This window comes from Rhipicephalus sanguineus, chromosome 1 (genome assembly GCF_013339695.2).
Source record: "Rhipicephalus sanguineus isolate Rsan-2018 chromosome 1, BIME_Rsan_1.4, whole genome shotgun sequence".
Lineage (NCBI taxonomy): Eukaryota > Metazoa > Arthropoda > Arachnida > Ixodida > Ixodidae > Rhipicephalus > Rhipicephalus sanguineus.
This window is the reverse complement of record NC_051176.1, coordinates 16,493,982-16,508,577: the sequence shown is the minus strand read 5'-3', so window position 1 is coordinate 16,508,577 and position 14,596 is coordinate 16,493,982. Positions and strand designations below refer to the sequence as shown.

At 46.2% G+C, this 14,596-nt stretch overlaps 1 long non-coding RNA gene across 1 annotated transcript; it reads left to right on the top strand.

Moving 5' to 3' along the window:
- Nucleotides 1–4,802, top strand: LOC125756972 (uncharacterized). Its single transcript, XR_007414961.1, has 3 exons — nucleotides 1–122; nucleotides 986–1,115; nucleotides 2,677–4,802. It is a non-coding gene; the product is annotated as an uncharacterized LOC125756972 (long non-coding RNA).
- Nucleotides 4,803–14,596: the final 9,794 nt, after the last annotated feature.

Here is a 14,596-nt window from a genome sequence, read left to right as displayed (position 1 = left end):
CGTTGTTGTGGTCGTTGTGGTTGCCGTGTTGGCCGGATCTTCTGTCCACGATCCATGCTACTTTATGAGCAGTGTTCATAGCCAAGTTACACTGACTGCATGTATGTACCTGGAGGAACTATGTAGTACGTATGTTTACCGTGTGTCTGACGCGGCGGGGAAACTTGAGCTGTTACCTTGCCGCATTGTTTGGACGTGCCTTTTCATTGTGCATCTAGAGACTAGACATTCTGATGACATTCATTTCTCTTGCCTCATCCACTCTCTTGATATAACAGGGAGAGCGGGACACGCAGAAAGTATTGCGCTCATTCCAGCGCTTCAAGTCTCGAAACGTGGGTCGCATGAGTGGGTTTCGCGTGTTCATTAGGTTTTCTTGATTGTACTCCTGTCTGCAACGTTCTTGTGCGACGAAGTGCAGGGCCTGTGCCTTCGCTTCGCCTCACAGCATGCGTATATATAGGCCCCGTTCTCTACTCTATATATTCGACATATTGGCCGCCCGCTATAGTTTATGCTAGTCTTGATGTCTTATTACGCGTTGGGTCATCTGTAGATAATGGGCTGTAGTGTGTTTGCCCGTTTCAGTTATGAGTTTAAGGCGTGTGATTAGCTCGCTTGTGTACGACGCCGTCGGAACTTCACCGTAACGGTGGTAGTCCTGTAGTTTTGAATTCGATTGCTCACACGTTAATGAAACTTAAGTGATTGCTCGAAAGATGTGTGTCGATCCCGGCTGTGGTGGTCGCATTTCGATGGAGGCGAAATGCTGCAAGTTCTTGTACTGTGCGATGTCAGTGCACGTTAACCCCAGGTGGTCGAAATTTCCGGAGCCCTCCACTATGACGTGCCTCATGGTTTTGGCTCGTAAATCCTCAAATTTTTCATTACGTAATTGCTTATTGTGACGAAAAAGGCGAGGCGAGGTCGTTCACTTCGGAAGAGAGCCATATATGAGAAGGTAGCGTTTTGGGTTTGTTCGCAGGGCGTGCGCAGCAGCCTGAGGCATCATTTTCCAGAACACGTCGTTGTGACTTTTGGAAGGTGGTTTCTACCTTGGACGCTTATGACCAAACAGGACCTACTGAGGAATGCCACTCAGTTCTAATATGAAAGTGGCTATAATTTTTATGCTCCATTTCACAGCGCTTAGAAGTCGTGAGCAACAAATAGTTGCAATAACGAATTTGCTCAGCGTCTGAAAGAGCATTGTAACTTTGTTATATGAGTACTACCATATCTTGGATGCCGTCTGCCATCTTTTTGAAAGGGAAATGTGCAAGTGCATGGCAGGGGGCCTCATCTGACTCGTATGGCAGAACTAAATTAGAAGATGTTGTTATGCTTGCAAAAACACCATGTAAAATGTTGTTTCTAGTTCCAAATTTAACTTGTAGCATGCTTTAAACAAGAACAACATTATTCAGTTTAGCATAGACATACTGTATCGCAGTTTCTTGAATGGTTAAAGCAGTGATTGTGACGGGCAGCGTGAATGCTATATCAGATTACACTCTGCGCACATACATATCAACAAAGAAGGGAATGTGCCAGATTGTCTGCAGGCAGGACACGTTTGCCATAGCTTATCATTACCACCATAGTATTATTTTCTGGAAAGCGTATTTTGGGATATGCACATCTGTCTGCTTCCAGTTTGCCTAATTTCAATTTTCACAGTTTATCATTAAGTTTCTCATTTTGCACACTTTGCATGAAAACGTCAATTAGTTCTTGTATGGTTAGATACAATGTGACAGTAATTCAGACTTTCTCCTTTTACATTTTGGAATGTTACTGTTGGACATGCTTGAAGTTTATAGTGCACAAGAAACATGCCTACAACAGTTCCTTCAAACCGTCAAACCCAACTATAAGCAAAACATGATTTACAACACATGTGTGCAGCATGGAGAAAAGTTTTGTCATATTGCAAGTTATACTATGAGATAGAGATATGGAAGGATGTTGTGTAGAGGACCTAAATTATCTATCAGTTCTGCCTCAATAATTTCATAGGTCAGATTGCTGCTGCTTTTGTTAAGAATTATAAAGGCTAAGTAAACAGGACTATGTGAGACAATGCAACACCAGCCAGTTAGTTGACTGTGCAGAGTCAGCTATCTATAACATGCACTGGACACTATGCTAGTGTATGCAGAAGGTATCCAACTGATTGCTTCCAAGAACACTAGAATAGCACGGCAGTAGCTCCATTAAGGGTTTGTTGATGCACGCTGTAATAAATAAAAACAATGAAAGCATTGCAGAACCGAATTAGCTTTATTGAGTCTGTACAATTTTTAGCAAGTACAGCAGTTCACTGACCTATAAAATTATTGAGGTGGAATTGATCTATTTGGGTGATACCTGTGTGTAAATACAGTCTCTGTCTGCCAACAAGCTTTCGTACCTGTGATTTCACATAAATTCTAGATCATGCAAGCTGCGCATGCGTGATCTAGAATATGTATTGCGTGTATTTTTTGTGCACTCTTAAATATAAGCTTCTTAATTGCCACCAGCGTGTTTCATGTTTTCTGCTTGTCCTTGTCTTGTGTGCTTTGTGGTTCAGTGACTGAATAGCTGTTTTACTAACAAGAGGTAACTTGCATAATGCAGGCATGGGACGTCTCATTTCAGAAATATGTAATCTGCTATCTTTAAACCATGCAGGGTGAAGGTGGTCACTGCTCCATGAACTCTCGGTCACCTGTGAGTGCGAGCACCTGCAGTGACTGACTTGCATCGACCATAGAGGGAATCGCCACAAGTAAGCATCGTCGGATGGAGCACAGACTGCCATATGCACTGACCATGCACGCCGAATTTCGTTGTGGGCATCTTGTCTACTGGCATCTCGCAAAAGCTCTCTAGCATCCTTGGATGCCTTAAACAGCAGCAACTGAGTATCATAGCAGAGTAAAATCCAGCGTGTGAACATAAAGAAGCACATCCATGCACTGCACACCATCAGACCTTGGTATTTCATCTTATGGAAACTAGCAAGCATTCACAAAGAGCTGCACCTGCAGTGAGTGACTGTCATTGCAACATGAACTGATACCTTAATGTCAGCTGGTGTTTTTGAAAGACATTTGTGATTTGTCGTTGCAGAAAGGATGCCATATTAATTCAAGTGACCACAACATAACCAGTTCATTTCAGTCAGTGCTTCCCTCATTCTACTTCAAGACCTTTGAGAATTGATGGTTATGACCTTGAGGTTTAGGTAGACGCCCGCCTCACTGGGCCAAGTCAGTGTTTTTCTCCTTTTGCACATTTCTCATGTCGCATTTTTACTTGTGCATTGTGAATTGTTCCCTATTTTACTTAATGTCATACCGATCTGTTAGTACAGTGAATGTTCTTACTGGCCGTGGCAGTCGCACTTTTGATGGAGTTGAAAATGCTTGAGGCCACTGTACTGTGTGATGTCGGTGCACATTAAAGAACCTTTGATGTTTGAAATTTCCAGAGCCCTCCATTACGGAATTCCTTATAATCATAGGGATTTTGGCACGTAACGCCCCAGAAATTAATATAGTATGAACGTTCTTACTGGTCTCTCTGGGTTCAGTGAACTTTTGGAGCAACTGCAAACCTTGTTATATCATAGAAATAATTTTAGTCACGCTCTGTAGCTTCTTAGTCTGCCCTGTTCAAATATAAAGTGTTTTTTTTTTCAAGCAATACGTATAATTTATAAAAATTCTGTGACAGTTGCACTCATGTTGTTATTGCACATGAACTCCATGTCTAGATGGATGAAAATATACTTTTCAGAAGCTAAAACTATAGTGATGTGACTAATTAATGAAAAGTCATAAACTTTTTAATTATTCCGTTCACGGCAGTCTTTTATATCAGAAACTTGTAGTACGTCTCAATTTATGGCATACGTATTTTTAGAAATCGCGAAAGTTGCACGTAGTTATATATTCATCATCGAATTTTAAGGGTTAAATCGAAACTGATTGCGCCCGGCGCACAGGAAACGTTCTGTTGCATAAGACCGGAACTACACGTGACAAGGAAGTGACCAAATTTTAATCAAGGCGTGCTGGATCAGAATGTGGTCAGGAAAATCGGCACACATTCTGAGATACTCTAGTGGCTTATTTTTGGGTGGGATGTGTGATGTTAATCTGTTTCCCTTTAAACTATAAACAGACGCAAAAATTATTTTGCTTGTGTGTGAGAAGTGCCACAGTGGCTGCCCGAATTTTGTTTCACAGACAAAGAAAAGGTTGATATTACGTTTTTCTGGCACACAGCTCAAAATAAACAAATAAGCACCAACCGCTGCTTGTAAAGGTGAGGTGATCCGCTGGCGCAAGTGTAATGATTTGCCGCTTGTTATGAAAAGATACGGCAAAAATATGCCTTCATTAAAATTTCGTCACTTCCTTGTCACTGGTAGTTTCGGTCTGATGCAAAAAAAAATGGTTGCATTTCCTGCACGCTGGATGCGATGAGTTTCAGCATTACCCTTACAATTCGATTGTGAGCATTTGAAATTATGTGCAACTTTTGTGATTTCTAAAAAAGGGTCTGCCATATACTGTCATACATCAAAACTTTCTAATATTAACAACTACCCTCAAGTCAATTGTTAATTAGTCACAGAAGTGTCATTTTAGCTGTGGCAAAGTATTTCAGCCTTGACATAGAGTTCGTGTGCAAAAACAATGGGAGCCTTATTGTCATAGGATCTTTATTAACAAATCTATATTGCCTAAAAACACGGTGTATTTTGCAATGTAGGCTCTCGCTGTATTGTTTGTCTGCTACCTAGTCATTTCTATTTACAATATCTGCGACTGCTTTATGAGCCGTAGCATGCATTTAAGATGTTTAAATAGGCTACTTATTTTAACATTGCTACCCAACTACGACAGCTTTTACATGACGTTTCTGTAGGAGTACTTCACCTGACATTGGCGCCATGTTCTAGGTATTTCGCCATCGTTCTTCATTTATGTACATTTTCTCAAGCTTCGTTTTCCTTCACTATTGTGGCAGTGTATATATCTTGCCATGCCATTATTTAGTGCTGCATTTTAATGCTAATGCCTTACAGTCCTGCCTTCTGTTTCATAACAGTTTTTTTTATCGACAATGTCAATATTGGTGGCAAGCTGTCATGCTGCTGTGCTATGCAACTTTCTTGCTGCAGATGGTTTCACTCGACATTTTTTGTAATTTCATTTTTTTATATAATTTGTTCACAATGTAGAGTCGAACTCAATATGACCTGCAACACTGGTGTATGTGCCCTCCCAAGCTCGAAGATTGCGCATAGCTTCAACTTACCACAACTGAATTTACAACAATTTCCACAACTGAATGATATATTCTTATTTGTGATCATCTCCATGTGATAGAACGCATTTACTTGTGCGAACAAGGGCTAGAGGAAGCCATAAGTGATCTCCAAGCTCGTAATATTGCAAGTAATATTGAGCACGACTGTACATGATTAAGTTGTTTATGTACTGACTCGCTGAAGCTAAATATGTATACTTGTATACCAGATGCTACTCTTTCTATGTATTTGTTGGGCCACGTCAGTACAGAGAGACACTTTTGTTCAGTGTTGTACTTGTGTTCAGTACTCACTTGTGCATCTTTTTCTTTAGCATCAAGTTTTCTTAATATGGCTGTTATTACAAGTATTTTGTGAATCAAGATAGCCTTGTTCTGAAGACACACTAAGAACCAGTTTTGTTTTGTAAATTTTCGTTACAAGTAGGACTATTGTAAATCAGTGGTCACCATCATTGAAAACAAGCCAACTTATGTTAGCAAATGTGTGCCTGTATATCATGTAAAGTTGTCTATTTATAGGGTAAATGTTGTTTGCGGGCAGCTATCAGCCACCACCATTTGCTGAAAAGCGTTAAATGCTACTGTCTACTACCTTTTACATGTGATAGCGTTTATGAAGAATAAACTGAGTATGAATATCTCCTACGGTTCATTGTACCTATAACTTTACATAACTGCTACAGATTAGTAAATGATGCGCCCACTGAGTTCTAAGAGCTTACATTAGCAGCTCATGCAAGTATATATAGATTGCATTATTTGCAAATGTAAGCTTTGAGAACTCTGGGCACATCATTTACTAATTGAAATTCCAGGGGAAGGCCACGTACAGTAGCTAGCGCATCTCCACAGTACGTCACATATGCATGGGGGCGACGTAAATCTGACCTTACCGCCAAGTACAGGATGTTGATAGCATGTTACAAATGTCCAGGTGCGACATGTGGTCAACGTTTTTTCAACGTGATTCGGGCGGCCGATTGTTGGTTGTGGCAACGTTGATTCTTGGTAAAATTGATAAAAAAGGTCGTCTGATGGATATGTCTAAGGTTCTGCCAAGAACATCTTTTGGATGTTGATGTGATATATGTGGTTTACTGGGTACAAACCCGATCCTACCCGAGTCCAGCTATCATGCATGTAATACACCCAGACTTATACACGACAGACAAGTGTAGACATTGTGACTCTAGAGCCACCTTAGAGCGCATACTATGGGGATGTCCAGATATAATAAACAATAGCTGTGATGCAGCCTTAAACAGCGACAGCCTCCGCGCGCGCTGGGAGTCTGCGTTGCTCAGCTCGGACCTGGAGCAACAACTCTGGGCCGTCCAGCGAGCCGAGGAAGCCGCCAAGGGCCAGCAACCCTTGGCCGAAGCCTAGGCGGGATCCAGGCCCATCCCACCAATTCGCAGGGCAATCAATGAAGTTAATTGATCTGATCTGGATCACTCACTAGGGAATTTCTGGGTACACCACGGCCCTAGTCTTGCTCGGCAGCTCAAGGTAGCCAACATGAAACATGCTTACACCGCTGACATTGGGCGATGTTTAGGTTGCTTTTTAGTCTCGTGCGTCAGTGCCAAGGAGGTTTAAATAAAACTCGCTGGAGTGGAGGCCGCTTATACTTACCAATGGGCCGCAGTGAGGCCGCGCCGCGCGCGCGGCGGCCATCTTGCCATAGGCAAGAAACGGGGGCCAAAGCGCGCCCACCACGCCAACGTTTCTAGAACCAGGTCAGTTTCGCAGCTCCGCTCGCGTGCCGGCACAGGCGGCCGACGCGTGAACTTACGGCGCTGCTGCTCCATTTTGCTTCACTTGCCGTGGCCCCCGGGATCGGATACGGCAACGCACCGTTGCTCTCAATGGCGCGTTGGCGAAGCTAATCGCGGAGGCGACGCACCTGCAGCAGCGAACTCAGACACGCGAGGAGTAGCCGCTTGCGACGCGTTGCGCGTTTCTCTGTGCTCGCTTGCTCCGAACTCCGTGCGTGATTGTTTGCGAACGGTGATCACTTGGGAAGCAGTTCTTCCGATTTAGCACGTGTGAGAGTGACAAAGCTGAATGTCATCTTGATGCGCGTGCAGCACGAGCGGCTCGGAAACGAACACTGGTCATCACTTCTCCGAATCAGGGCAGGGACTTGCAATAAATATCTTCTTAACGCCAATCCCACCACAATCGTGAAGACGAACTTCGCTACAAGTCGCCTAACCGAGCTCAGGGAATAAAATCAGGTACCTTGATCAACCATAGTTCGCCTTGTACGCCTTTCTCAAGAAATCAGGATTAATTTGCCCGAAAATTAACAATGGTCCTCTTTTACGACTTGCTTAGTATGACATATCTAAGTAAGTGAGCAAGTGTCGTTTTCGCCTCCACGGAAAAAAATGCGACCGGCGTAGTCGTGATCGATCCCGCAGCCTTCGGGTGAGCAGCCAAGCACAGTAACCACTGCTCCACCGTGGCGACTAAACACAGGTTGACGGCAATGGAATATTCGTGCGAGAGGACAGCTAGGCGTGTGAGATTGTACCATTATTACAGGTCACGTTTGATTATCTTTTGATGTTTATGGAGCATAGCTTGTGAAATGAATTGCTTTTTGAAACAGTCTAGGTTATTGCAAAAGTTTAAATGTCGAAATCTCAGCTGTCACGGCCACCGAAAGCTGCAGCAACGATAGGTCACATGAGTGTTGTAGCAGACGACGCGTGAGGTATGATGCAAGATGGAACTGCAGCGCCGCTAGTTCTAGCGTCGGCCGTCGCGTCCACTTCGGAGAGCAAGCGAACTGACCTGGTTCTAGAAACGTTGCACCACGCTGACCGCGTCTGTCCGCCGCGGTTTTTAACGGTTATGGTGAGCATTAAGAGAGAAGTTGTCGAGAAGAAGAATCCAAATGACAGAGAAGAATGCAGTCACTTTTATTCAGGTGTTTCCCTTGCAAGCATGCACACCGAAGAAGGGTGTACGTGTGACTGCTTTTTAAAAATAATCATCCTCGTAACAGCAGACCTCACTTTCTCGGCACTCATTTTCCTGTTTATTTCATTCGTCCTGTGACGGAGTGTTATGCATATGTGGAGTTCGGCCATTTGGCATATCCTTGAGCATATCCTTGAGTTCGACCACTCAAGGATATGCTCATCAAGGCTTGAAAACCATTTCTTTTCTCAAGACACGCTCAAAACCTCCAAAACCAATAGTTTTGGCTTTGTGGACGTGCTACAAATATGGGCATTCAGCTTGCAGTCGACACTATTTCAATAGATATATAGCTTTTCGATACTATTTCGTAGGCTCATGGCTCTCTCTTATCCTGTCTATGAATCAAAAACGCGGCATCCTAAGTCGTAAGTTTAAGCCAACGAGCATATACACATGCAGTCTGTCATCATGCTATTCCAGTCCCAAAGTCCACAAATCTAACCACTTAGTCGCCCACAATCTCAACATGTTTCCTAATTTGTCATCAATCAAAGTACATTAAAGTTTCTGTGCGGCATTGGGCTAGCTTTTCGAGACAGTGACTCATCTGTCAAGCCAGCATTTCCTTTGATGGAATTCTGTATACCGTTCTCGTATAGTGCGTTCTGCTGACAGTGCACGATTAAACTTCGAGCGTACATACTCATAAGCTGGTGGAGAAGATAAGTGCAGCGTTAACGCAAACGCCCGCAGCTCGGATGGATACGTGCCTTTCTGGTCTTCGTGCCCTGTGGAGGCGTTGCTGTATGTATGAGAAAAGACAGCAGTGAACATCGCCCTGCCCTACTCAGACATGAGCTTTTGATCCTTGATCTCCTTTATTATCGCTTGAGGATCGAGCCTCGCTCTTTGCCAGTCTGCAATGTCTCTGCTGCAGAATTTTCATCTTGAGCTGTTTTATCTCCCCTTGGGAAACATGAAGCATTTCTTCGTAATGCTGCCGTGTAGCTGATGCAACTGTAACATCTTCAACAACTGTTTTCAATTTGAACACATGTAACAGCCGGAGTACCCCGGGGCCTCGGTTAGGTCGCTCAATTTATTTGCAGCTGGAACGAGCATTGCACAGTTTACACCTATACTGGTTTAACTCGCTGCACTGCATAAAGCAAATACAAATAACAAAAGAAAAGGCCCGAATGTAAGAATAAACAGGTCCTTGTGTATTGCCCAAATGACGTTACTTAACCTCGTAGTTGCGAGCTACCCTTTTATAACACAACAGGGCAACCGATAACGAAGTCTCGGGAGTCACCTATTTATATAATTTCAACGAATAGCAAATGGTGCGTCCTTTTTTCTATTCGCGCTCCGCACCAGTGGTATCAACAAGCACAAGGAGGTGTGTCACTGGGTTTTGAAAGTGTTTTACAAATGCGTCAAGCACAGTCGCACAACTCCCGGGTCGCAGCCTACTCCGGTCGAAACATTTCAGCGAGAAGTGCCTCTAACGTATGTGATCGCCGTCTTTTGGCTTCCAGACTTCCCGTCAAACAGCCTGCCCCGACGTGCGTCGAACGTTTGGGTCGAAACCGGTTGGGAAAAAAGAATGACCGTGAGATGTGAAATAGACAGATTGCGAGCTGTCCGCATGGGTTTTCATAGCTCGAAATGTTCTGCTTATAACTGAAACTTCATCCCAGAGTACCTTTTCGCTAGGTTTATATAGCCGTACGCAACGCATGACGTACCCAACAACGTCCGGACGCCACCACGCCAGAGAACAGCTGGAACACCTATGCGGCCGCTGCAGCATGCGTTGCGAATGGCGCGCTTTCTGTCTATGGCAAGATGGCGGCGCGTGGCTTCAGCTGATGGGCACCTCCTCCACTCCAGCATATTTTATTTTAACCTCCTTGGTCAGTGCTAGAGTGCTCTAGTCAGGCGAGCGTCTAGAAATCGTACAAAATCCTTTTGTGTTCGACGGCTAGGTACCTAGGGAGAGAATCTCTAGGGATTTTCGATGGTGGCGCCGTCACATCTTGGCGGAGCTTTCTGGAACGCCGCCACGCCGCTTCGCTGGCTTCGCCGACCGGTGTCGGTGTCGGCTGAGCGCGTTCGTCATTTGTCTCTGCGCCAACGACGATGACCGCGAGTCATGCAGCACATGCAGCTTTCGTCTTGACAACCACTGGACAACGTAGTCCGTGAACCGGTGTCCCGTAGCGACTTCGTCGTGACTGCCTCAGAGAACGTCTAGTACTGCCTTTGCTTGATTGACGGACGTCGAGGGCGAAACAGAGCGAAGGTGCTGCAATGCGCTGCTCACCATAGCGCTGCCTTGCCACGACAAGTAAGTAGCGATCTCTGTTATTTCGAGTTCTGCTCCGCTAGTCTGAAATGTCGGCGTACCTGTTACATTTACATATCAGAGAGCGTGATCATATAGCTATGCTGCCGTTCTTACGTTGTGGATACGGAGCGTGATAAACATTTCGAACTGCGGCACAAGAGGCTCATCCGCGATCGCTGCGCGAGCAGAAAAAAGTTTTCTGCGAAGGAACAGATCGTGTGTTTTCATGCACTACATCCGCTACAGTTCGACATGGTTAACTTGCACCAACTCGTCCAATGTTCGGCTTTGCGTAATTGATAACTGCTACTATTATTATCTCATCAACTAATAGGAACAGTTTCTTCGCGCATAAAAGAAACCTGATTGCCATGTCAAAGAACACATGGCTCTCACTTTGTGGCAATTTCGCAAGTGTTCAGGTTTGAATGTCGGATTTGCTTGCATTATGAAGTGTCATCGCGCTCCATTTTCCAAGGGATTGCAACTGCTTGCAAGAGGAAGCAGGCGCTCTTCGTTCGCTAGTTTGATACAAGTGCCACAGTTCACCAGACAGCACTTAACGTGTTTAGTGCGCTCGCATTTAGTGTTGGTTTGTAAAAAGCCTTCTACGAATTGTAAGCGTACTGACGGAAAATATAAAATTAAAGACGAGAAGCGTTCACTCTTTTTTTGTACACCGTATCTCATGTGCCTGCTTAGCTGGCCTTCAGTAAGATTATGCGCCATGTAATGCATATAAGGATTGTGAGAGTGATACATTTAAAGTAGTTGCAATAAAAAACAAATGTAAATAAAAAAGGTATGACTATATACAGCAGGATATATTGTAACGGGCTAAAAAGGACAACGAAGAAGACAAGAAAGACGACGTTGACAGACCCTGCAAGCTGGGCGCCATCTTGCCAGCCGCTGAGTTTATTCCCTGTATATATATTGTAAATATATTCTCCCCGTAACATCTTTGGTGGAAGGTGGGGGGTATTAACTTCACGCAAGACGAAGCTTCGCAGCGGGCGCCTAGTTGCCTCTTCAATGGCGACGGAAGTCAACAATGCCGACCCTTCAGCGGCTACTGTGCGTTCTCCAACCGGGCCGTCAACCCTCATCTTGGAGCCCCCGAGAGACCCAGGTACCTTTTCGGGCACCGATAGTGTTGACGTAGAAGACTGGCTAAAGACATACGAGCGTGTGGGCGTACGTATGCGATGGGACCCAACGCTCATGCTGGCCAATGTGATCTTTTACCTAACCGACACCGCGAAGGTCTGGTATGAAACGCACGAGGAAGAGCTGACCAGCTGGGAGTTATGCAAGCAAAAGCTTCGGGAGCTATTTGGCAGACCTCTGGGACGTCAGCGCCCCGCCCAAAAAGAGCTCGCGTCTCGCGTTCAGACATGCACCGAATCCTACCTTACGTACATTCAGGACGTGCTTGCTTTGTGCCGCAGGGTGGATTCGCAGATGTCGGAAGCCGATAAGGTTGCCCATGTCATCAAGGGTATAGCAGATGATGCCTTTCACCTGCTTGTATTCAAGAACTCGTCTACCGTACAAGACATCATTTCCGAATGCCGGCGCTTTGAGGAAGCTAAGAGCCGCCGTGTTCTCCACCAGTTTACACGCCTACCTAACACGGCTGCTACATCCACCTGTGAAGACCCCCGCCTGCCTTCTACGGAAAGTTCCAGTGATGTTGTCCGTATTGTCCGCCGAGAAATCGAAGCCGCTGCTCCGCTCACGTCACCAACCCTCAACTCCGACAACCATCACGCCACCGTCTCCCTCATCCAGTCCGTCGTACGTCAGGAACTGGCCAACGTCGGCCTGAACAACATCTGCTCAATTCATCGACCTGAATATGCTCCACCAACTCCACCTGTTGCTGTCACACCGAACCGACGTTTTTCCGCTCCCCCACGCTATCGTAACCCGGCGGAATGGCGCACACCAGACGACCGGCCAATATGTTTCAACTGCGGTCGTGTAGGCCATATTTCTCGTCACTGCCGTTCATGGTCTAACTCGACACCATGGCCTTACTTTCCGTCCCATCGCCTTCCTCCCGGTAATCCACGCTCATCGCCGCAAACACAGCCGCTCATGCCTGACACTTCTTTGCCCACTCGACTCAGCCGCTCACCTTCGCCGCAACGCCGTTTTTCCCGCTCGCCCCCATCTCGTCGATCGCCGTCCCCAAGCTCCTTCCGGCGCTCACCTCCGGAAAACTGACGGGAGCAGCTCCTAGAGGTGATGCTGCAATCACGACCCGATGCCAAAATCCTCTACTGACCCTGCCCGCACATCGGAACCTTATCAGTGTAGACGTGGACGGTGTACCAGTTACGGCCCTTATTGACACTGGCGCGCACGTGTCTGTTATGAACGCTGACCTCAGAACACGCCTAAAAAAGTCGTTACTCCTGCCCCAAGCCCTGCGGTCCGAACTGCCGATGGTGGAACAGCTGCCGTGATTGGCGTGTGTTCAGCTCGTGTGACCGTCGCCGGACACCACACATCGGTTATGTTTTACGTCCTAGAACATTGCCCTCACGACCTAATTTTGGGACTTGATTTCTTGTCGGAACACTCGGCCTTGATAGACTGTTCTGCCGGCGTTGTGCAACTCGCTCTACCTACTGCTGTTGACCCTCCCGGTTGCCCTCCAAGCCGGCTCTGTTCCGCAGACCACCTTCGCCTTCCTCCACGGACAGTTACTTACGTCGGCGTCTCACCTGTACCACCTGTACCCGACGGTGACTATATAGTGTCTCCAAATCTTGAAGTCCTGCTTTCGCAAAACGTTGCGTTTCCGCACACTCTCGTTACTATAACGGACAACGCCTCCTGTCTACCGCTCGTGAATTTTGGCCTATGTCCACAAGTTCTCCCTCGTGGCATTTCACTTGCGGAAATCATGCCGGCGGCCGACTGCCACATTTCAACTCTAAGTTACGACAGAGATTCGTGTGCAGAGAAACCTTCCCCTACTACTCCATCAGACCAAGGTGCCTTAACTCAGATGATTGCACCCGATTTACCTACCCAACATGCTGATGAACTGCGCGCTCTCCTTGCGTCCTTTTGGGACATCTTCGACCATGGCGACCGCCCTCTCGGACAAACGTCAGTTGTTAAACATCGGATTGACACAGGCGATGCGAGACCAATTCATCGGCGACCCTACCGCGTCTCCCATACTGAGCGACAAATCATCCAAAAAGAAGTCGACAAAATGCTTTCTCGGAATATCATCGAGCCTTCCAGCAGTCCATGGGCGTCCCCTGTTGTACTTGTTAAGAAGAAGGACAACAGTTGGCGATTTTGCGTTGATTATCGGCATTTGAACAAGATCACAAAGAAGGACGTCTATCCTCTGCCACGCATTGACGACGCCCTGGATTGCCTTCACGGTGCACAATATTTTTCTTCAATCGACCTTCGCTCCGGGTACTGGCAAATTGCCGTTGACGAGATGGACCGTGAGAAGACGGCCTTTATCACTCCCGACGGCCTTTACCAGTTTAAAGTGATGCCGTTCGGTTTGTGCAATGCGCCCGCCACGTTTGAACGTATGATGGATGCCCTGTTGCATGGCTTCAAGTGGTCCATCTGCCTCTGCTACCTGGATGACGTAATCGTTTTTTCTCCATCCTTTGTGACGCACCTTGAAAGGCTATCGAAGATCTTATCTGTCTTCCGTAAGGCGGGCCTGCAGCTAAATTCGGCCAAGTGCCACTTCGGCCGTCGTGAAATTTCTGTGCTCGGGCATCTCGTTGATTCCTTCGGTGTTCGCCCTGATCAAGATAAAATACGGGCTGTGAAAGATTTTCCTGTGCCAACTTGTTCCAAAGACGTTCGCAGTTTCTTCGGCCTCTGTTCTTACTTCCGTCGTTTTGTCAAAAACTTTGCCGACGTCGCGCGCCCTCTCACTCAGCTCCTCAAGAAAGACGCTGCCTTCGTCTGGGGTCCTGAGCA